The 23469-nt window shown below is 54.5% G+C and overlaps 1 protein-coding gene and 1 long non-coding RNA gene across 9 annotated transcripts in view; one reads left to right on the forward strand and one right to left on the reverse strand.

Moving 5' to 3' along the window:
* IQSEC1 (IQ motif and Sec7 domain ArfGEF 1) overlaps nt 1-23469 on the forward strand; it is a 689800-nt gene that overhangs the window by 323964 nt on the left and 342367 nt on the right. The window lies entirely within an intron of this gene.
* LOC123384140 lies at nt 20376-23406 on the reverse strand. Its single transcript, XR_006594824.1, has 2 exons — nt 22717-23406; nt 20376-21645 (listed from the first exon to the last, which is right to left on the reverse strand). It is a non-coding gene; the product is annotated as an uncharacterized LOC123384140 (long non-coding RNA).

Consider the following 23469-nt stretch of genomic DNA (forward strand, 5'->3'; position numbering starts at 1 on the left):
GAAGCATCACGTCCCTGGGTATGATGTCTCTCCGCGTGATCTTGTTGTTAAAAGAATCCACAGGGACCAGGATGAAACCAGATGCTCCATGATTAGGGGCTGTGGTCACTCAGCAGCCCCCTGCTCTGGGGAAATGAGGTGTTTCCTGGGGTTTGAGGGCCCTGATGGGACATGACAGAAAAGCTTCTCAGCCTCCCAGAAGGTTGGAGGGTGGGCAGTGATGCTGGAAAAGTCACCCCCCTCTGTGGCCCTTGAGTTTCTCGCTGTTGGAATAGGGAGGGAGGTACCATTCCCCGACTGCCAACCTCACTGGCTGTGCGGCTGAGGCAGTAGGTGGACAGTTCTCGGAGAAGCCCATTGATTCCAAGGAATTGTGGCTGTTTGATGGTATTATCTTCATGCGGGTGTGAGGTGGCCCCTGCTGGGCTCCCCATACTGGAGGGGACAGACACCCACAGAAACTGGACCAGACCCAGCACACAAGCTCTCCTCGGGAAAGCTGACCTCTGTGTGGTGGTTGTCTAGAGGAAGGGACGTCCGCGCTCACTGGGGGGATGGGGGGTGGGAGGTAGATGGAATAGCACAACCAAGGAGGAGTCTTGTGAGCTGGGACCATAAGGGGAGGAAGAGGGGACAGGCGGGGGCAGGGGGGCAGGTAGGGAGGGGAGCAGAGGAGCAAAGGCCTGCAGGCCCAGGCAGGCCTAGGTGGTGGTGAAAGGAATGCCATCGTCCTGCCTCGGAGAGCTGGTTGAGTCTGGCACAACGGGGCCGCTTCCACGGCTCTCTGGGCTAGAGGGTGAAGCTGAGCTCCTGCCTGGCCCTCCGCCCATTTTGCCGTTTTCAGGTCCAGCAGAGCTCACCCGCAGAGCGTAGACATGAGCCTGCCCACCCGACGGATGGGAGCACGGGCTCTGGTCAGATGATGGGGGGGCCAGGGGCCCCCCCGCGGCGGACCGGAGGCCACAGGCGTGGGCAGTGTAGACGCTGAGGCTGCACGCTGCCAGGGTCCGGCTAGGGTCAGTTCCAAAGCCAGTCGGCTCCTCCCTAGGGCCCCTGCCTCTCAGACTAGCTAGTGCCTGCTGGTGAGGCTTCAGAACCTTCCAGGCCACAGCTGGAGGGATCTGGGTCTCTCCAGATCAGCACGTAGGTATCACTTAGTGTGCCCTCTCAGACTGGCATCCCCGGCAGCCTGCAGGGCCCAGCTGCGGAGCCCAACGCTGCGTGTCTGTGCTCCATGTGAAACAGTGCTGCAATGCATGAGTAGTGTCCGCAGCGGGTGAGGAAGGGGAGGCCTGGGTTATGCACGCCAACCATTTGGCACTCCTGGTACACCCCCTCATTTTGCATACGGAGAAACTGAGGCCCAGAGGGAAGAATGCCCTCGTCCAATTGCCTGTCCTTTCACTTCCCGCTCTGGCCTCTCGACGGAACTCTTGGGACCCCCCGTGACACCACGTGAAAACAGTCAACTATGTGTGTGACAAGGAAATCATACTGGATGTGTCTGGACCCACACCATGTTTGTCTTCTTGTTTTTCCCCTTTGCCTCTGTTCTGTTTTAATACTTCGTGTGTTTCGTGCATTCTGAAGGATGGTGGGACAATGAACATCCGTGGGCCCGCAGCTCAACTCCAGAACTAGAACATTCCCAGTCACTTCCATCTCCTCCTTGCCTGGAGGTCACCCCTCTCTGCAATTTGGTGTTTGTTTGCCATTCTCTTGCTCACAGGCCGACTGAATAAGCCTAAACATTAGATTGCTTCTTCGTTCTCAAGCTCTAAAAACTTCCTCTCTGTACGTAGATCTCTAAAATTTGCATTTTTGTACTCAACATTTCCCTCTCTCTGAGCTTGAGCTGTGCTGCTGTGTAGCTGGAGTTTGCTGTCACCAGTGTGGAAAGAAATTGTGTGACTGTGCTACAATTTCTTTTTGCATTGCTCTGTCAGGGAGTATCTGGGTCATTTCCTCTCTCCCCCTCCTCTTGCTAACAGTGCTGCGACGAACTCTTCTTGGGTGTGCCTTGTGTGACTCCTGGGAGTGGATTTGCAGGGTGCTAAGGCATGGGACTGGTCAACCTAACAAGAAAAGGCCAAAGCGGTTTTCAGTGTGGCCAGACCAGGTTTCACACTCATCAACCGTGGGTGCCAGCTGATCTCCATCCTCTCAGACCCTCGGTGCTGTCAGATGTCACATGTCTTCCTCACTGTGAGCCTGATGGATGTGAAATCTCTCACGGGGACCTTACCTTGCACTTCCCTGCATCCTCGTGACATCGGGCAGCTTTTCCCGTGTTCATCTGTGCACTCCGTTTCCTCCTCTACGACATGCCTGCTGTGGTCTTTTTGCTCATTGCCTCTCTTCTTCCTGTGGATTTGTAGGACTTCTTTATGTATTCTGGATACTGATCCTTTGCTAGTTGTACATATACTTTTAGTGATTTGTCTTTTCACCCGTCATTTGGTGAAAGGAAATTTACATTTTACTGCAGTCAAACCTATCGATTTTTTTTTATGCTTACTGAGCTTTTAACACCTTGGTAAAGAAATTGTTCCCAACGCCAAGTTTGCAAAGATATTCCCCCACAATATCCCCCTCTTCAACTTCTCTCTTTCAAATATAGATTTTTAATGTGTCTGGAATGGTTTCCGATGTCCCAGCACCGTTTACTAACTGGGCCGCCTTTCTCCAGTCACATGTCAAGAAGCCTTTTTAAAACTCCTAAGTACTGAGCTCTTCAGATCTCTGATCATTTGTAGCACACCTGCAGTCATTCATGCCTGCTGTCCGCGTGTTCTCCCCTCTCCCTCTTTCTACCATTGCGATCCCTGGTACGTGCAGGTGCCCCAGGAGGCCCTGTGTAGCCATGTATGGATTTTTTTCTATGTTTCTTTCTTTATCATTTTTTGAGAAGGAGAGAGAGAGAGAGTGGGGAAGGGGCAGAGACAGAGAAAATCCTAAGCAGGCTCCATGCTGTCGGTGCAGAGCCCGATGTGGGGCTCGGTCCCCTGACTGTGAGATCGTGACCTGGGCTGACAGCAAGAGTCAGACGCTTAACCGTCGGAGTCACCCAGGCGCCCCATCCATGGATGTTTTTGTGAGGATGAGGAAACAGGAGCACAGAGGAGGGTTGAGTTTGTAATGGCCACACAACGACCGTGTTGGGTGACCCCAACGTGGAGTCTGTCTCCGATTCTCTGAAGGCGGGTTCTGTGTTCCTTCCTCTTGGTGTCTGGCTGTGCACAGTAGGGCTGGTGGGTTGGGACCCAGGACCCTGGGGCTGTCAGTGGAGGGATCGGACATGACAGCCTGCCTTTCCGTTTCCATCCCATGGGCTCCCCAGAGCTGGTGTGAAAGCCATTTGGGCACATTGTCCCTGGGGGCCTGAAAACCTCCTGCCACCTCTGCTTCTCACCCCTGCCTCATCCCTCCTGCTGTCGTTTTGATGATGAAGCAGCTGAGGTTTAACTCCTGCCTCTCACTCCCCACCGGCTCCTTGCCCGGTAAGGGGAGGGAGAGCCCTGGGAGCAGTACCCCAGCTCCCTCAAACCTGGAACAGAGTCGAATCCTTGCCGGGAAGGCTCCACCCTTGCTCTGAGCGATGCAGAGTCTGGCCTCTGATGATGTGGATGACAACTCACTTCTGCAGCATTTGTGATGTGCCGGGGCCCAGTCTGAGCATTCCGTGGGGTCCTCGCCACCCTGTGTGGAGACACTGTTTTTACACTCATCTTATAGATGCGGAAGCTGAGGCTCAGAGCCGTTATGAGGCTCCAGATTCCACGCTCTTTACCACGAGACTGCATGGTCCCTTTGGACCCCGAACAGGCCCTAGCTCTCCCTCCTGGTGACTGGCCCAGGACCCGGGGATGGGTCTGCCATGGGGCCCCTCACGGAGTGCAGAAGAGCTTTGTCCCTGAACCCTGGATCCATGGTGGGTCTGGGCCTGCCGTGGGCCTCCTTGGCCCTGGAGGGTGCCCTCCCCGGCTTCCGAGGCTGAGCCAGCCAGCCGGTGTTGCTCCTGTTGCGGCCAGGGAGTCCCAGCTCCAGTTAGAGACTTCTCTCTTTTGTAGGCTCTAGAAACTCTGAGAAGGGCCCTAAATGCTGGGCCCTCGATTAAGGGGTTTCAGAAGGCAGGAGCCCCAGGGACGCCTTGCTTTGCAAAGCCCCTTGTGTTCCAGGAACTGCTCTCTGTGGCCACCTCAAGACGAGGTGTTTTTGACAAACATGTGTCACCTGCATGACACTTGTAAGCAGTTATGCCATGGCCATAAATCTGGGCTTGTGCTGCCGAGTGCGATACCGGCTCCTACATGTGGCTGAAGCACTGCCAACGGTGTCTCTGCTGGTTTGTCTGGCAGTGGGGGGTGCCAGGCTGCTTCAGGACACATCGGCTCCCAGCCAGTGGCTGTATGCTATGAAGTCCCAATGCCGACGTCTTTCTCAGCATCCCACCCTCCCTTCCTAACCTTCGCTGGCTCCCACTGGATGTCTCACAATGTGGACACTTTTGCACCCAGTCATGCTAATTGCTCTGAAAAGAAATAAAGCGGGAGGAGTGTGCAGGGAGTGACGCAGGCCATTTGTAAGAAAGATCTGTGATCTCCGGTTTGTTTAACAAACCTACTGGGTCAGAGCCTGAAGGAAATGGGGGGGAGCCGTGCGGGTATCCGGGAAGAGCATGCTAGTCAGGAGAGCTGCACATGCAAAGGCCCGGAGGTCAGGTTGGGTCTTATGGGTTGCAGGCAGGTGTGTCTGGAGTGCAGTGAGAGGGGCAAAGCTGGGAGCAGGGTGGGAGTAGGGAGCATCGTGTGGGATGGTGAGGCATTTGGCTTTCACCTGGAGTGTCATGGAAAGCGGCTGGAAGGCCCTGGGTAGGTCCAGGAAACCGCAGAGGAGGCCAGATGGCTTAGGCGCAGCCGCTCCCGGGCCAACTATACCTTGGTCGTAACTGTGCTGACTGTAGATCCTAGCTGTAGAGCAGAACCCAGGTGACAGCAAACATGAGGGCCAGGTGACGGTCCCGAGGCCACCAGTCCATCTGTCTGCAGCCAGGCCTCTGCCTATAGATCCTGCAGCCTGTGCATCCTGCCCAGAATGCTGGGATGCCGGGATCAGTTAGTTTCTGCTGCGGAATAACCACCCCGAAATGTAGCGGCTTGCACCAACTGTTGACTTAGCTGGGCAGCTAGCTGGTCGGGCAGGTCTTCCGGGCTCCCTCAAGCATGTGTGGTCAATGGCAGGGGTCGGCTGATTGCCGGCTGGCTGTTGGCCGGGGCGACTAGGGGCGGTGGTGAGTAGGCTACACGTGTCCCATTCTTCCAGGAGGCCGTCTGGGCTTCTGCACATGGTGGTGCCAGGGTCCCGAGAGGGTGGGCACGCAAGGCCACGAGGCTCTTTGAGGCCTACGCCTGAAATTGGCACGGCATCATTTCCACCACATTCTGTCGGCCAGAGCAAGTCACGGAGCCAGCGCAGATTCAAAGCGGGGGGATCTAGACCCCACCCCTGATGGGAAGAGCTGCCCCATCATAGTGCAAAGGGTACGGAGACAGGGGGTGGAGGAACAGAGCTGTTTAGGGGTCAACCGCAGTGTCCCGTGTTCTGGAGAGAGGAGCAAGGCAGGAGCCAGGGCCCCAGAACAGTCAGCCATGGCTGTGTCTCTGTCGCCCTGAAGAAACCAGACCCCCAACAATCCAGGACTAGGCAGAGGAAGCTCGGACCATTTGTTCCTTTGTCACCAAATGCCACCTAGCCAGTAGCGATAGACTCAACAGTCCCCATGGAGGTGTCTTTCTCTGGGATGCTTACACCCAAGGACTGCGGAGATCATATGGAACATCGCACACCTTTGGCACCACCTCTTCCAGGAAGCCCTCCAGGCTTCTTCTGGGCTCTCCCAGGCTCACCGCCCTGCCCCCGTCACAGAGGACAGTGTACTTGTGTCCCTCATTGGCGCATGTGTGTGTCAGCCTCCTGAGTCAAAAAGGCCAAGGCCTGAGGACGGGGCTGTGTCTCACTCACCCCGAATCCCTACTCCTAGCTGGGAGTGTGCACTGAGGATGAGGCTGGCAAGGTATGGGTATACTGGGGACCTGCGTTCAGGGCTGACTCACAGTTGATGTCTGCAAGGGAAGGGGAGGGTCACTGTACCTGGTAGCAGGCCCCAGATGAGCTCGTCCTGGAGCCGGGACGGGGGGTGCTGGGAACGCATGCTGGATGCAGGTGGCAGCCAGAGCTCAGCGGAGCAAGGGCAAAGACCACAGTCCTCTTGCAGACAGAAATGGGTCTCAAGCTCTGGGCGCCAGCACCAAGGCAGGAAGGCAGCCCACAGGAGAGCGTGCAGAGAAGCCACTCCGGGTGTTCAAGGCCAGCACTGGGCAGATGGAAAGGCAGGCAGGGCCTGCCAACCCCGAGGGACAAAGAAACATCAGCCACGTTTGGCTATAGTCAGCTTTCGTTTACTGGAGTTTCCCTTGCCTGAGATCCACTGTACCCAAAATCAATATTATTAGCATTAAAAAAGAGAAGCCAACTAGGATGTAGCAACCCCTGAATGCACTGTGGTTTCGGTGCCATCCCAGCACAGGAGAAAAATCTTCATCACCTTCTCATGCATACCAGAGACAAGGGAGGGAAGAATGGCGGCGGCGGGGGTGGGGGGGGGAGCGGTCTTCACGAGGCCTCCAGGAGTGCCTCCCTGGGGCTCATAGTGAGTTAAGCCAGCCAGGCTTGCGAGTGTGCCAGCTCGTCCTGCCCACCTGGCGTCAGCACCATTGCCCCGGGCTGGGCCGGGCCGTCTCCCTTGGGGAGAGAGCTTGAAGCTTTTGCAGTTTGTAGTGGTCTGTTGTATTTAGAAACCCGAGCATCCCAGGGTCATAAATTACCTTGAACTAGTTTGCTAACCCTTGTGACTCGGTACAGCGCCTTCTCAGAAGCGGCCAGTTATGTCACGGACTGAGTGAGGCGTGGCCCAGTCCCCGCAGCGAGGCAGCGTGTGCCAGGCCTGGCGTGGATGGTAGCCACCCAGGACCACGGGGACGATGCAGGGAGGTGCCGCAGGTCTGTGCACGGCATTTCTGTGGAAATGCACTCCAGAAGGGAGAAGGGTCTGTGAGTCCATGAAGTGGGATTCTCACTCCCGGCACGTGGTCGTGAGAGCTGTACCACATGGAAGAGGCAGAGGGCACCGTGTAGTTCAGCATTCCTGTTACGTCCCTGCTGGAGGATCAGCTCCTGCTTGCACCTTTCCAGGGATGGGGGCTCATCGCTGCCTGAGACATTGCACATGGACAGGAAGTTAGCTTCCCGCAAATTCCAGCTCCATCATCTGGGTACATGTTCTGAATCGGTGCTTGCAACAGCCTGGACAGAGTGGGAGGCCGTTGCAAGGCTGCTGGCCAGCTAGGACGGCTCTCCCAGCCTTTCCTCCATTGCCACAGCCCTCTGGGCACAACAGGTGCTAAAGGGCCCATCTGGTTAGACATTCCGAGTGTTACCCCTGCACTGCAAGTTCATTGGCCACGGCAATGTTGACATCAAGAGAAACACGTGTCATTTTCTCATCTCTAGAAAGAGCTCCAACCCCCTCCCCGTTTTTGTAATCAGAAAGCAGAGGGGTGACCCACACTTTCTGAGGTCATGGGGAGGAGATTCAGGTGTGAAGGGAGCATCTGCTTGTAATGTGGGATCCAGTTCCAGGATCCCCTGGCGTTCCTTGAAATTTGCTGGAGAAACACAACCCATTTGATGTGCAAAACCAGGCTTCCAACAGAATGGGACAGCTGAAACAGCCCAAAAATGGACAAACCACATGAAACAGGTTTTGAAGACACTGAATGAACATCAGGCAACAATGGACAGTGATCCCTGAGAGGAGGGAAGTGATCTCTGTGGTGCTCTGAGCATCTTCCTTGGGAAGAGGTCATGACCCAACTTGGCAGGTGGGGTGTGTGTGTGTGTGTGTGTGTGTGTGTGTGTGTGTAGTAAGGGAGGGGAGGACAGAGCCTGGAGTCCTCCCTGAGTTAAAGAGGTGGAGCTGAGTGTCTGGAAAGACCAAAGCAGCTAGAGCTCACCACAAGTATCAAAGAGGACTGCACGGCATGAAGCGAGTACTCAGGACATCTGCAGAGTTTCTCCCTTGGGTATTCAGTGGAGTGCTGGCTAGGACATGTGCGAGAGAGACTGGGAAATTAACTATCCAAAAGAAGTCGGAGGTAGCAAGTGTCTGCTCTTACCAGCCAGACTAGAAAACCTCATGATGCCTGGGACATTGGCTAAAGTATTCTGAACAGACTTGCCCCAGTAGTAGGAAAGGATTAGCCCTAAGCCAAGCACTGCTGAATTTGACAACCTTAAAAACAAGACACTAAAGGATCAAGTTATTTCCACATAACTTACCATGTCCCAGAACAAAGCTCAAGGTGGTTTAGAGGAATACAAAAATATCCAGCAGGGCGAAATTCACAAAGTCTGACGTCCAGTGAAAAGTTTTATGGCATGGAAACAGGCAAGAAAATATGACCCATAGGAGAAGAAAAATTCATCAAACTGGCCCAAAATAAACACTGATGCTAGAATTAGCAGAAAAGGCCATTAAAATAGTTATTATAACTGCATGCCATATGTTCAACAGGTTGTGTATAAACATGCAAGATTTTTTTTTAACTTGTAAAGATTAAACTCTAATGCAGTCACAAAAAATATTCAAATAATTTTAAAAAAGGGTTAGGAAAAGAAGAAAAATAGAACAAGGAACCAATGAGATAGAAAGAAAACAAACAGATATGTCTAATCATTTCAGTATTCATATTAAATGTAAGTGGCCTAAATACACTAATTAAAAGGCAGTGATTGTCAGATATGGTGGGGGTTTTTTTCTTAATGTTTATTTTTGAGAGAGAGAGAGAGAGAAAGCAAGCAGGGGAGGGGTAGAAAGAGCGAGACACAGAATCCAAAGCAGGCTCCAGGCTCTGAGCTGTCAGCACAGAGCCCAACACAGGGCTGGAACCCACAAACTGTGAGATCATGACTTGAGCTGAAGTCCGGCGCTTAATTGACCAAGCCACCCAGGCACCCCAGATTAGATGTTTTTAAAAAGCAAGAACTATGTACTACCTACAAGAAATACCTTAAATATAAAGATGAAAATATGTTAAAAGTAAAAGGATGGAAAACAGATGTAATAAACCAGGGGCCACCAGAAGGAAGCAGGGCTCATGACTGAGCCAGAGAAGCCTAGGGGAGCCAGGAGCTCCCATGGGAGGTGCACCTGAGAGCTCCTCTGCTCATGAGTCAGGGGTGGGGTCACTGCCCATGACATTTGCCAGTTATGCCACCAATGGCAGTCCTACCGGTGCCCTTTCTTGAGTTCTGTGTGTGAGCCCTGTCTACCTCTTCACAGTCTGGGCATCTCCGGTTTGCACAATTGCAATCCACTGTGGCTGTGAGGGGAGGGAGGATGGGAGGTGCCACTAATAGCCCCACTTTACAGAGGAGCCACTGCTCACCACCTGTCAGAGTCCTGTGGGTCTTTATTGAGATCCATAGACTATTCTGGCAGAGCAGGGCCTCAGGAATCATTGAATATGAGCCCCCCTTATAGGCAGAGAAACTGAGGTTCAGGAGTTGAGCACAACTTCCAATGGTTAACACTCTGGAGTCCTAGACTTCCCCGCTTTAGGGGCGCAGTTTGGTGAGCTCATCAAGACCCCTGAGAAGCTGCCCTCCCCCAGCAGTCACAGCTTACTAAAGCAACCAGGATGACCTGATCTATAAATGGGGTCCTGACGTTCCGCTATCACCACCCTCCCCCTGCCCCCACAGGCTGCTCACCCTCACAGCCTTGCAAAGGGGCCATGCACCCTAATGTGAGCCTCCTCAGGGCACAAAAGGGTTGCCAGACTGAGGATTGGAGGGAACCCACACTAAGCAGCTGGATTGGCCTGAGTGGGCAGCATCTCTTGGGCTGCTCTCGTCCAAAAGCTGCCATACCCCGATACAGACAGAAGTGAGCATGCCTGTGTTCCAGCAAAACTTGACTTACAAAAGCAGGCAGCAAGCCACATTTGGCTCAAGACCCGTAGTTGGTCAGCCTTTGTTCTACATATAGCAAGTCCCATGATAACCCAGATTGATCAGCCTGACTCCAGGCCAAGCGGCAGACCTGCTACGGGCCCAGGGCAGAGTAGGGTACTGGGGGGCGCAGAACTGGGCCTGGGTTCCATGTTCCGTCACGCACTATACTCCTAGCAACTTGCTTGACGTCTCTGGGCCTCACTGTCCACACCTGAAGGCTGGATCCGGAGTGCAAACTCAGAGCTGCTGGGGTCACATTACCACATAACAGAGAAAGGCTGGCTGGTGGGGAGACTTGGGCCCATCTAAGGACTCAGCTGGCTTCTCCATTGCCGCCAATCATCGCTGATAGGGACACTGGCCCCCAACATTTCAGAAGTCACAGGCCACATTTAGATGTGAACCCTCGTGGTTGTATGCTGGCCACTGACTCAGGCCAGCCTGACTTGCGTGGGGCCGACCACACCCACAAGCCGTGTCCCTTTGCGACCCCTCAGCTCAGGGCTTGTCTGCTTTTACTAGGGGACAGAGAAGACTGACTTTCCCAACAGACGCTGTTTTCGGGTTTGAAACGAGTTGCGGGGGTGGGGGGTGGGGGCAAACGTTAGAAATAGACTCCCTTGCCTCACCCGTGCGCCTGTGTTCGTTTCCACCTGGTAATAACCTTCCGAGGCCTTCCATGTTGAGCTCACATATCTCAGACTTAGCCTGTGCAAAACCTTCTTGGCTGGGTTTTTCTTAATCATTTGCTCAGTGGGTGTATTATTTGACATGTAATTGTCTTCCTGGGAGATTAACTTTCAGGGCCCTGAATGGTCTTTATTAAAATAAAGAGAGCGGTAAATTCGAGCCCTGTCCCATGGGGCATGCAGGAGACCCAGCACACCTCATACTGGGCGCGCGCATGAAGACGTTCCTCTCCGTGGGAAAGGGTCACCAGCCTGCACGTTCTCCAAGCCCTCCTCCTTCATTAGACTGACGCTGAAGGAGTGAAGGAGCTCCTGGTGGATCCGAGGAGTTGGGATGCTGCTGCCCCCTGGAGGGCCCAGAGCCTGGTGTCGTGGTGAGGAGGATGTGGATTCGCCTCCTAACCTATCCAGCAATGAGGCCATGTGACCTCGGCAAGGTCCACCACTCTCTGAGCTCCAGGGTCCTGGGCAGCAAAGTGAAGCCGCTGGTGGGGACCTAGTGGAAATACTCTTCCTGGGAGTCTGTGCTGAGCTCCAGCTTTGAGAGCACTGGTTATCCTGCAGGGCACAGTTAGCAGTCTGCGACCCACATGCTGCCTTACCCCTGTGTGTCTCCTGAGTGTGCAGCTCTGTTCAGCTCCTGGTTCCCCTCCCCAGCCCCTCTATGCATTCATTCATTGTTTCCTTCCTTCCTTCCTTCTCACACTCAGTCCATTCTCCACTGGACAGCCAGAGGGATCCCGATAAAAGCTAGGTCAGTGCCAGCCCCTCAGCCCCCTACCATGGGCTCCCTCCTCACGCACAGTGAGAAACAGCGTCCTCCCCATAACCCTCATGGTCCTGATCATCTGCCCCATCATCCTTCTGCCCTCATCTCTTCCTGCGGTCACTGGCTGGGTTCCAGGCACACTCCTGCCCCAGGGCCTTTGCACTGGCAATGCCTTCTGCCTGGCTCACTCTTCCCCCCAGACACCTGCGTGGCTCCCTCACCATCAAGTCTTTACATGGTTTCATCTCCTGGGGGCCTTCCCTGACCAGCCTGTTTGTACTTGCAACATTAACCCCTTCCCCTGAGAGGGTATTTCTATCCACAGTGCACGTCACCGTGTGCCAGATTTGGTTTACTGTCATCCCCCTCGCTGGAAAGCGGACATCCTGCAGGCAGGCCTGACCCAGGGCAGGTGCTAGGAGCTCTTGCCTGCCTCTGGCAGACCTGGATTATTTCCACCCAGCCTTGAGGGATGTGGTCTTTAGTTTGGATGGAGGGCCCATTTCAGTCTCCTGCTGCCTTAGCAGTGCCCTGAGCCCGGGGTAAGTTCTGGAGGGCTGCACAACGCCCAGCTCACCCGGCAGCCCCTGGTCTCTTCCCTCCATTGTCAGAGCCAGGAATTCCGCAGCCTGGCCCAGTGCCCAGCCCCTGCGACGCTCCGCTGATTCCGCGGAGGGGAGCACCTACTTCCTGTGGGCCAGGGACTCTTAGCCCCGTTCTTTCCCTTTTGCTCTTTGTAGATGGCACCGCCCCAAAGCAGGCCCCAAGCCTATCATCCTCCAGAGACAAAAACAGCCGGTTTGTGCCTCCCTGGCCACCCCTGCTTGTCCACTCAGGACTGGCCTTGGCCCTGTTGTGCCCTGGCTGCCCAGGACCTTGACAGGTGGCATCTCAGAGCACGTCAGCTTACGGGTGCACAGCTCTGCGTAGGGCCTTGGTCCCTGGGGCAGCGAGCACCTTATCCCTACAGGGGCCAGGAGGGTCCGTGCAGAGTAGGGTGGTTCATTCAAGTCGTGTCATGCGTCCATATGTCTGTCTATCCTTTCAGTAAATAGTCACCAAGCAGCTGTTCTCTGCCTGGCCCTGCCGTGTATGCTGGGAACAGGATGAAGCCCTGTCCCGATGGGGCCGGCCTCCCCTCTCCAAGCCTTAGGGCCCTCCTGTGTCAAATGAGAGTAGTAACATTGGCTTCCCAGGAGGCTGTGAGGAGTACATGAGACAGATATAGAACAGAATCAACAAATGTTTTCTGTCAAGGGCCAGACAGGAAATATTTTAGGCTCTGTGGGCCATACAGTCTGTCGTCACCACTCAATTCTGCAGATGCCCCAGCCACTGACGACATGTCAACGGTGGGTGTGTGGCTGCATTCCAGTGAGACCTTAGGAAAACAGCCGGTGGGCCAGATGTGGCCTGGGGGCCGTGGCCTGCTGGCCTCTGGTGCAGAGTGTCTGGGATGGGCGCAGAAGGGACAGCTGCTGCTCTAATCATGGCTGATGATGATGGTGGTGATGCTGTCCTCCTCTGGGACCCAGGACTACAGGAAAGTTGCGGTCTGGGGTTGCAGAGTGCTGGGGGCAAAGCAGGCACGAGGTGAGCGAGATTTCAACAGCACCGCTTTCTGCTTCCATCTGTTTAAGCCTCATTTAGTCTGTCTGGGTTTCCCTGGAGCCGCACTTAATCCCTAACAGGGCAGGGTAAGTTCTGGGAGAAGGGAGAGCTAGCACTTAACTCATGGCCGAGGTCGGCCAGGAGGCCCCGCAGAGGCGGCCGATCTCACCCTGCCTGGTGCCACCACTTTGAAGCAAGCCTGGGCTGTGCCCTCGGGGGCAGCTGAGTGCAGGCAGGGGCCCGGCAGTTCTCATGCGTCCTGCTTTATTGCCCGAGAGACTCCTCCGCTGGCACTGTCTTTTTCCCTGGTGCTCCGAGATCCCTCTGCTCATTGCTCTATGCAGCCCCGTCTCAGATTGTGTTCTAAATTCTTCTTAGTTAAATGTTTGCCTCCTCCCTCTAGACTACGAGCAGCTCCTCCTTTGGGAAGGGAAGAGGAAGAATTAACATTAATTGAATGTGTGCCACGTGGAGGCCTTGGGGACGAGGAGTTCAAGGAGACCAGAGAGGTCCCATGCCTGCCCAAGGGCACACAGATTAAGAGCCACGGAGCTGGGATCTGGAGTTGGGACCCTCCCTTGCTCCCTCGCCCTGCGTGCGCTCTGTCTCATCCTGAAAGGAGAGGCCAGGCATGAGGAACACAAGTTGAAGTCAGAGAGGCTGGGGCTGAGAATGCCTGCTCCCACCAAGCGTCAGGTTGCTCATCTGTAAATGGGACACAGCGACGGTCACCACCTCTCAGAGTGATCCTAAGGATCCAGTGAGGTCTGGAGGGAGGGAGGAAGAGGGACAGAGAGTCCTCACCCTGTCTCTTGGGGCCTGAAGGTCACTACCGCTGGAGACTGCCCAGTCAGCCCCATGCACACCCTTCTCCCTGAGCTGGAGTGTCAGCGGCAGGCCCTTGTGCGTTACGTCCTCACACTGTCCCTGTGCCAAAGGAGTGCCTTCCAAAGAGCATGCCCCCGTGGCCAAAAAGAGTTCTGAAAGCCTTCCTAGGAAAGTGGGGAGCAGGAAGGGGTCTGCCCTTTGCCCCTACCCGAGTCATTGACCGGTTCCCAGGTGGGCCCACAGAGAACCCAGGAAATGGTCCTTAGCTCACAAGGTGGGGTGTGATGGCCTTCTGTGCTGACAGAGAGGCCAACAGAAATGCTGTGCTGTGCTGTGCTGTGCTGGGAAAAGCAAAGCCCGCGCCACGTTGGAAAATCAGGGTTCCAACCCACTCTTTTTTTTTTTTATTAATGTTTATTCAGTTTTTGAGAGACAGAGAGTGAGTGGGGAGGGGCAGAGAGAGAGGGGGAGACACGGAATCCAAAGCAGGCTCCAGGCTCCCAGCCGTCAGCACAGAGCCCGACACGGGGCTCGAACCCACACACCGCAAGATCGTGACCTGAGCCGAAGTCGGACGCAAACAGACTGAGCCACCCAGGCGCCCCCCAACCCACCCTTAATCCTGGCACCCCATAGTCAGCCTCATCGTCGTCCAGCGTGATCAGTATCCCTACCACCGCCCTCATCCTGTGCCCGTCGGAAGCCAGACTGCCCCACGTGCACTGTGTGAGGGTCCAGTTCTCTGGGTCCCTTTCGAAGGATGGGGTTGGAGGGACCAAACAGTGTGCTCACGTGGGGAGGTGCTTTTTATTTTCCATTTCCTTTTTAAAATCTACATAACATAATATTCGCCATTTTAACCATTGGTGTGAGGTGGAGAGGCATAAGTAACCGTCCCCACCATCCACCTCCGGAACTTTTCCATCTCCCCAAACTGAAACCCTGTCCACATTAAACACATCTCCCCAGGCTTCTCCCCCGCCGCCCCCCGCCACCCCGGCGCCTGCAGCCACCATTCTGCTTTCCGTCTCTGAGTTTGAGGACTCTAGGGACCTCATACGAGTGAAGCCATGCAGTGTTTGTCCTTTTGTGATGGGTTCATTTCACTTCGCACAATGTCCTCAACGTTCATCCACGTCGCAGCATGTGTTGGAACTTCCTTCTGTTTTAGGGCTGCGTGATACTCTATCGTATGGCTCGGTCACGTTTTGTTCTCTCCATTCATCCATCGTTGGACACTTGGCTCGTTTCTGCCTTTCAGCCACTGTGAATCACGGTGCTCTGAGCGTGGTGTAGAGATGTCTCTTTGAGACGCTGCTTTCCATTCTTCCGGGTACCTGCCCGCAAGTGGAATTGCTGGATTGTAATGATAATTCTACAGTAAGTTTTTTGAGGAACCGCCCTACTGTTTCCCACAGCTGCTGCACCAGGTTACGTTCCACCAGCAGTGCACGCATTTCCCCCACATCTTGCCCAGTGCTGTTCTGGGTTTTGGTAACCGCCATCGCTTGGGTGCGACGTGGTATCTCATTGTGGTTTTGGTTTGCATTTGCCTAAGTTGAGCATCTTTTCGTGTGCATTCCGGTCATGTGTATCCGTTCAAGCCCTTCATACGTTTTTTTCATTGGGTTGTTGTTGTTTTTTTCTTGTTGAGTTTTAACAGCTCTTTATTCTGGATCTCAATCCCTTACCAAATTCATGATTTACCAATATTACCTCTCATTCCGTGGGTTTTCTTCTCGCTCTGTCGACGCGTCCCCTTATATACAAAAGTTTGTACTTTTGATGAATTCTGGCGTAGCTGTTTTTTTCCCTTGGGTCCTGTGTATGTTTTGTCTCTGACTGCTTTAGTATTATATCCAAAAAAATAATAATTGCCACACCCTGGTGTCATAAAGTGTCATAAAGCTTTCTGTATGTTTCTAAGATTTTTATAGTTTCAGTTCTAATGTTTAGGTCTTTGATCTGTTTGAATTAATTTTTTATATGGTGTGACGTTTGGATCTGACTTTATTCTTCTGCATGTGGAATCCAGTTTCCATGACCCCATTCGTTGAACACTGACCTTTCACCCTGCAGTGGTCTTGGCCCCCTTGTCTCAGACCATTTGACCATGTATGTGAGGGTTTATTTCTGGGATCTCTGTTCTATGCTGTGTTTGTAAAGTTTTATTGGAACATGGCCATACCGTTCACTTATGTATTGTCTACAGCTGCTTTGGAGAGAAAACAGAGTCAGAGTAGCTGTGACAGAGAAAGTCAGGCTCTGGGGGCAGCTGGGTGGCTCAGTCGGTTAAGCATCTGACTCTTGATTTTGGCTCAGGTCGTGAGCTCTTAGTTTCGTGGGTTCAGACCCAGCATTGGCTCTGTGCAGAACCAGCTTGGGATTTTCTCTGCCCCTCCCCTACTCATGCTGTCTCTCTCTCTCTCTCTCTCTCTGTGTCTCTCTCTGTCTCTTTCTCTCAAAATAAATAAATAGACTTTAAAAAAAAAGAAAGAAAGAAAGAAAAGAAAGAACATTAGGCTGCCAAAGGCAATATTACCGTCTGGCAATATGGTCCAGTCTCCTCTGCCTGCATGGCTCTGGGACGTGAGCTCCCTGGATGGCTTCTTCCATTTTCCCCTGGCAGGCAGTGCAAGGTTCACCACCTAGTAGGTGCTCCACCACCTAGTAGGTGCTCTGCCAGTGGTGTGGGTTTGTTGCCTTCTGTTGACCGGGAGGATTTTCAATGGCCTCTGCCTTGGTACACTTCCAGACACATAGTGGCAAAGACGTTAAAGTACTACAGGACCTCTCATTCATTCCCTAGGGGCCCTTCGTTTTTTCCCTGGTGGCCCCTCCTTCACGCCTCAGGACTTCTCCTTCCCTATTGATTTGGCTAGAGGAGAAACTGAGATGCATAGTTGAACTATTTCACAGCATCCTGGAGGCTCCCTGCTGCACCAGATGTTAACCTTTTAGTTGCTGAATTTGGGGAAAGTGGGGAGCAGTTCCAGGCAGGCAGCCAGGCAGTGGGAGGGGCTCAAGGCAACTTACCAACCAGACAAGGGCGTTTTACTGGTTAACAGTACCGTGAATAGCACTGAGGCAAAGGCCTAGAGCAGGCCATGGTCCATGGGCAGTGCCCACTCCAGGCGCCTGGCCCCGGCCACTTGTTGGGCCCACAGATGCAGTCACAGGGGCCAATGTGTTCTGACAGCCTCCAGTCCAGGTGCTGGAGTGTTCCACTCCCCAGCGCCTCTGCTGGCGAGACAATGCATTACCGCCCTGCTTTACAGATGAGGAAATATGTTCAGAGATTTATCTGCGGTCACAGAGGGAATGGGGACACCCCCCCCGGGGACATCTTGGGGGTCCAGACCCCTGAGGGACACTGTGACTCAACCCCATTTCTTGCAAGACTCCCATCCTGAAATAGGGCCCCGCCGAGCACCCGGACAGGTAGAATGTCCTGGAGCAAGGAGGGAGAGGACTTGGCCACAGGAACAGGAGAGGGGGTGCAGCGGGGATGGGGGAGGGGAACAGGCTAAGTCAGGCCAGGCCCACATAGGCAGCAACCGGATGGTCTGAGCATTTCATTGCCCACTCAGCCATGGCACACCCCAGCTCAAAGATCATCTCTTCTGGCTCCCTTTAAACAATAGAAAGAAATCCAAACCTCCTGGCCTTCAAAGGCCTCACCCGAGCTGTCCAGCGCCTTCAGCCCACCTGCCCAGCACCCTCAGGGCTCACCCACACCCCACCCTGCCCCCTTACCCCACTAGCTGAAATACCACCTTCTCTCCAAATCTCCCCGGTGCTTGGCCCTCCTCTTTGGCACTCCACCATCTCTTCCGGGTCACACGGTCTGAAATTTTTTATTTTCAAAATGTCAAACCCATAGAAAAACTGGAACAACAACATGATAAGTCCTCCTATAGAACTTTGCCTGGGTTCCCCAACTGTCAGCATCTCCTGTGAGTGGTCACTGCATCCCTCCCTGGGAATACACACCAGTCTACACCTTTTGCCAACCGGCAGGCTGTAGATGCTGTGACAGCCCCCCCCCCCAACACCCGAGTACAGGGCTGCCGTCCTGGGGAACCTCACCTAGGAAAAACGACACTAACTCAGTAACTTCATCCGCAGCGTTCAGGTTCAAAAAACAACACAGGAAGTCATCCTCTAGATGACCAATTAAAGCTGTAATGGGGCTGACGTGCCTTTGGCCAGTGTTCCCAGCCCAACGGGCGCCTGCTGACTCTGTTTGAGGTGTATCCTGGCAGAACTGTTTTGTGCATCGTCAGGTACACACGAGCACAAAGCTGGTGGCGCTCTGCATACATCTTCCTCTCTCATAAATAGAATTACACTGCGTGCGGAATGTTTTGCAACTGCCTTTGTACTCCCAGAACTTTTCCACATGTTATCCTGTGACCTGCAGCTTAGGGTGTCCCTCAGCGTATCTTTGCCAGTCCCCCACGGAGGCTCACGTCCAGCTTGCTTTCCTTTTATTTGACCAGCCCTCGCCACATCGGCAGCGTGGCCGGCTCCCCAGGGAGCCCCCTTGCTGCCAGCAGCCACCCCCCCATCCTGCAGGAGACCCTAAAGCTCCCAGAGTGTTGACGTCTCGTGCCCTCGCCGCCACAGCCCCCAGGCCGAGGACAGCGTCCAGCTCCGTAAACAGCAGCAAAAGGCAACGTTTGAAGGATCCTCGTTCTGCACCGCGCTCTCCTCTGGGTGCTGCGCCTGCTGGTATTTCTGTAATCCTCCCACACCCTCCGAGGTAGGCAAGCATTACATTCACTTTACAGATGCACATGCCAAAGCCCACAGAGGTCACCGAGGTGGTCAGTGTGACAAGGCAGTGAGGTTGGCTCTAGGGTCTGTGCATGTGAAACCGGCTCAACTGAATTGAACCCACCCACCCCAGCAACCAGCTTCAGTGTTTGTCCTGTCGCTACTAGCCCCTGCCTTCTTGCCTCACCCCCAGACCCAGGCAAAGGGGCAGCCCACCGGGATACGTGTCTGCCTCCATCGCCTCCTCCAAGCTGTGTGACCAAAGCTGGCTACTCGCCGTCTCTGAGCCTCGGTTTTCTCACCGTGAGTGGGGCTGGCAGTGGGAGACCCTGTTGTGGAGGCTGACCTTGGGCAGCACCCCACCGCTCCGGGTGAACAGTCAGGAGCCTGATAAGAGGGCGTTCCCTCCCCCAGAGAGCCCTGTGGGGCCCAGCTGCCTGCCACCCAGTGACTGACGTTCAGCTGCTGCAGCCCGAAGCCAGAGCAAGTTTATGATGCTCTAGCTGGTTTTTAATCACAGCAAGATGAGAATTTGGCAGATTGAGACACCGACTCGTGCGACAAACATTGTCTGGTGTCTCATTTGTCTTTCTCTGGCTTCAGTGGTGATGCAGGGGGTGGGGCTTCCACTCTGGGGAGCACCCCCCTCAAAGTCCCTCAGGCCTCTTCCATCTGCCCATGCCTACCGAGCACCAGCTCCAGCCTTGAGGGAGAGGGACGCAGGGACTGGCCTGCAAGGGATCTCGGAAGCCCCTGCCAGGAGGCTCCCTCCGTCTGAGCGCCACTGCATGCCTGGCACAGCCCACCTTCTGCTGGGTTGACTGTCTGGCCCGCCCCCCGGGGGTGTCACCGCCTAAGAAGCTCTGTATCTGCGATGGCAGATGCTCAGAGGTGTCCAGATCTCCTCCACTCAAGCGTCGCCTCCTCAGGGAAGTCCTCCCTGACCACCGTAGACAGACTGTTCCCTTCATGGCTCTCAGGGCTGGGGCAGAGTTTTCCCCACTCTGTCTGTCAGTTGTCTGTCTGACCACTGACAGTGGTCACCATCACCTGCATGGCACTTGACCCATGCTGGGGACCCTGATAGGACATTTACGGGTGTAAACAGTCCCGACAGCCTCACTTTTCGGACGGGACACAGAGAAATTCAGGAGTTGCCCCAGGCCACACAGCTCAGAAAGAGCCAGACCAGCTGGTAACGTGTGGGCATTCCTGGTCTGTGCCGCACTCCTCGGGGGGCGAGGACCCTGGCGGGCACTCCATCGGCATTTGTGAACTGTTGCCCTGGCAAATGCTGGTCCACGTGCTGGGGGCCTGGGAGGAAGCTGTCAACTCTGTGCATCATGGACACAAGAAAGAGACGGGGGGGGGGACAGCAGAAGAGGGATGGCATGTCAGCTTTGCCACAGAGGCTGAGTAAGAGTCCATCTGGCAGATGGGCGGAAGGAAGGGCAGCCCAGGCAGGGGGAACAACATTTGCAAAGCACGGCAAGTGCAGGAAGCCTCGATGAGAGTGGAGGGCCACCCATGTGCAAAGCATAAAGGTTGGGGAACATGGCAAAAACAAAATCACTCAGTGTACTAGACAGCTCAGGCTGATATGACAAACCACCACAAGCTGGGGGTGTAAGCAACACACATTTATTTCTCACAGTTCTGGAGGCTAGGGAGTCCAAGGTGAGGGGGGTCGGTGAGTTCAGTTTCCGGAGAGTTCTCTTTCTGGCTGGCACGTAGCCGCTTCTTGCTGTGCCCTCACGTGCCTGAGAGAGGAGCGGGGTCGTCGGTCTCGCTTTCTCTTCTCGTAAGGACTCTAATCCCATGGGGGCTCCACCCACATGGCTTCATCTGAGCCTGTTTACTTCCAAATCCCATCATATTGGGGTTAGGGTTTCAACATATGAATTGTGGGGGACACAAGCATCCAGTCCGTAACACGCGGCTGTATTAAGCAGAAAGAGTTGTAATACAGGGGGTCAGGAGCCTGCCGACATCACCAGAAAGTCTGGAGGTCCAGGCCCTCAGGAACCAGCCCAGAGCAGCACTGCAGAACTGGCCCGGATCAGCCTCTGCCACAGTCACGAAGGTGGGGGTCAAGAGGCTGGCGCTGGGCCCCCAGATGCTGCTGGAGGAAAAGCCAGACCCTCCTCCCAGACACAGGAGATGAGGCATAAGAGCAGGGAAGGGCCTGGGCTGGGGAAGCGGGGCGGGCAGCGGCGCATATTGACCCATGACTATGCGAGGGCCCTGAAAAGCCCAGGGAAGGACATCCCAAGCCCTCGCTGCAGGGAATGAGCTCTCCAGCCTCTGCAAGGCAGGCAGGAAGTTGGTGTGGATGTCCCTCTCCAGCACACCTCCCTGGGTGGTGGGGGCCCCAGATTGCTTTTTCCTTACGTGCTTCCTGGGCTCTCCGGTCCCCTCTGACACTTCTCTGCTTAGGGATGACAGCTGAGCGGGTAATTCGCCCCAGCCATCCTCATTGTTCACTGCAGGGCCGGCCGGCTGTTCCCTGGGTAAGCTCTTTAAGACGATTCATTTGCATCTCCCTTTCACCGGTGCCCTGCCCCACCCAGTGTAACTCTCCAAACCCACTGCTCTAGAAGCAGAGCATAAATCTGTCAGGCTTCTGCAGCGTGTCCCAGACGCTCGGCAGTCCAGGAAGTGCCTATGGCTGGGCTATCAGGCAGCTTTCCGGGTTCAAGAGACAGGAAGAGCTTTGGCCAAAATCATCCCAAGAGGATTAGAGGTGGGGTGAGGGTCAGGGCGGCCTAGTGCAAGCGGGAGCCAGGCCAGCACGACGGGGGCTCAGGAGAGGAACTGGCAAACAGGCGTGTTGCCTCTGTTGGAATAACTCAGCCACAGGTGTAGGCGTTTTCCAGGTGACAAAATATTGCAAACCTCGGGAAAATAAAAAGAGCCTAGGGGCACCTCTGTGGCTCAGTCAGTTAAGTGTCCGACGCTTGATTTCGGCTCAGGTCATGATTTCGTGGTTCGTGAGATCGAGCCCCACATCGGGCTCTGTGCTGCCAGCACGGAGCCTGCTTGGGATTCCCTCTCTCCCTCTCTCGCTGCCCCTCCCCAGCTCACACGCACACACACACACACACACACACTCTCTCTCTCTTTTTCTCTCTCTTTCAAAAATAAATAACCATTAAAAAAAAAAACTAAAAGACAAGAGCTTATACTTACATGGCACTGTCTGTGTGCCCAGAATCATTCTAAGACACTGAATGAACCCACCCACCATCCAGATTAGCTGGCATTTATTTTATTTAAAAAAATTTTTTAATGTTTATTTTTGAGAGAGAGAGACAGAGACAGAGACAGAGCATGAGTGGGAGAGGGGAAGAGAGAGAGGGAGACACAGAATCTGAAACAGGCTCCAGGCTCTGAGCTGTCAGCACAGAGCGCGACGCGGGGCTTGAACCCACGAACCGCGAAATCATGACCTGAGCTGAAGTCTCACACTCAACCAACTGAGCCACCCAGGCGCCCCAGAATAGCTGGCATTTATATTGTGCCATAAAAGGGGGGCAGGGAGAGGAAGCTAGTACTCTGGGGCTGCCCCGGCCCCTGCCAGGGTGGACGGTCCCTCACACATGTATGTGCATTGGCCACAGAGTCCCCATGCATTGGAGGACCGTGGTAGACTGTGTCTGTACCCTACGCCCCTGCAACCCACGCCCTGGACATGCCCTTCCACAGTTGCTGTCTAGAGGTCTATATCCATGATCAGAGAGCCCCAGAGGGACATGTTGGCCCTGTGACCCCTGAACTTGGAGGAGGCCACACCCTCCCGACCTGCGTCCTGTCCATCGTCACTCACATTGACCTTCAAGACGTTTCCCGACTCGGGGGCTATCACCTGCCGGCTCCTCTGCCTCAACCCCAGCAGAGGGGCTGTGTGGTCCAGAAGTTACCGTTTCATTTGTGGGCTTTGCACGAATTCTATCAGACGGCACTTACCTATTTAGCACCGTGCCCTGTTTGGATCCCTGTGGTGTTTTCAAGCTTTGGCCGCGCTAAGAACGCCTGGAGAGCCTACACGCACATGCAAAGGTGTGTCCCATGGCTTCTCGACCTTGCAGCCATTCGGCTCAGGATTCTAAACTCAGAGGGCTATGTGTCCACCCTGAGCTGGTAAGGGAGGCTCCCACCGAAGGCTGAGTCAGCAGAGGAGTGAGGACATTCCCTCAGAAGGGGAGTGTTTGCAGGAGGGGAGATGGCTGTGCGTGGCTGCCTGGTAACACAGGGAACACGCTCATCGCAGCCTGGGGACTGCAGACCGGAGGGCGGTGTGGGCATTTGTAACGAAGGGGCCCCCGAAGTGTCCACAGTTCTGACCCATAATTCTGCCTCTTGCAATACTCCTGAAGGATCTCCTCGTAGACGGAAACGAGGAAACGGCTGACAACATAGCTCTCGCACCCCCAAGTGTCAGCAAGAACACTGCTCTCTGAAAATAGGGGTTTCCGTTCATGATTTACATCCCAGCCACATACTGGTGTTGAAGGGAGTGATTAAAAAGGAGAACGCCTGGGTGGCTCAGTCGGTTGAGCATTGACTCTTGGTTCTGTGTCAGGTCGTGATCCCAGCATAGCAAGATCGAAGCCCCACATTGGGGCTCCACGCTAAATGTGGAGCCTGCTTAAGAGTCTCTCCATCTCTTCCTCTGCCCCTCCCTGGCTCCTGCTGTCTCTCTCTCTCTCTCTCTCTCTG

Source organism: Felis catus, chromosome A2, assembly GCF_018350175.1.
Source record: "Felis catus isolate Fca126 chromosome A2, F.catus_Fca126_mat1.0, whole genome shotgun sequence".
NCBI classification, from domain to species: domain Eukaryota; kingdom Metazoa; phylum Chordata; class Mammalia; order Carnivora; family Felidae; genus Felis; species Felis catus.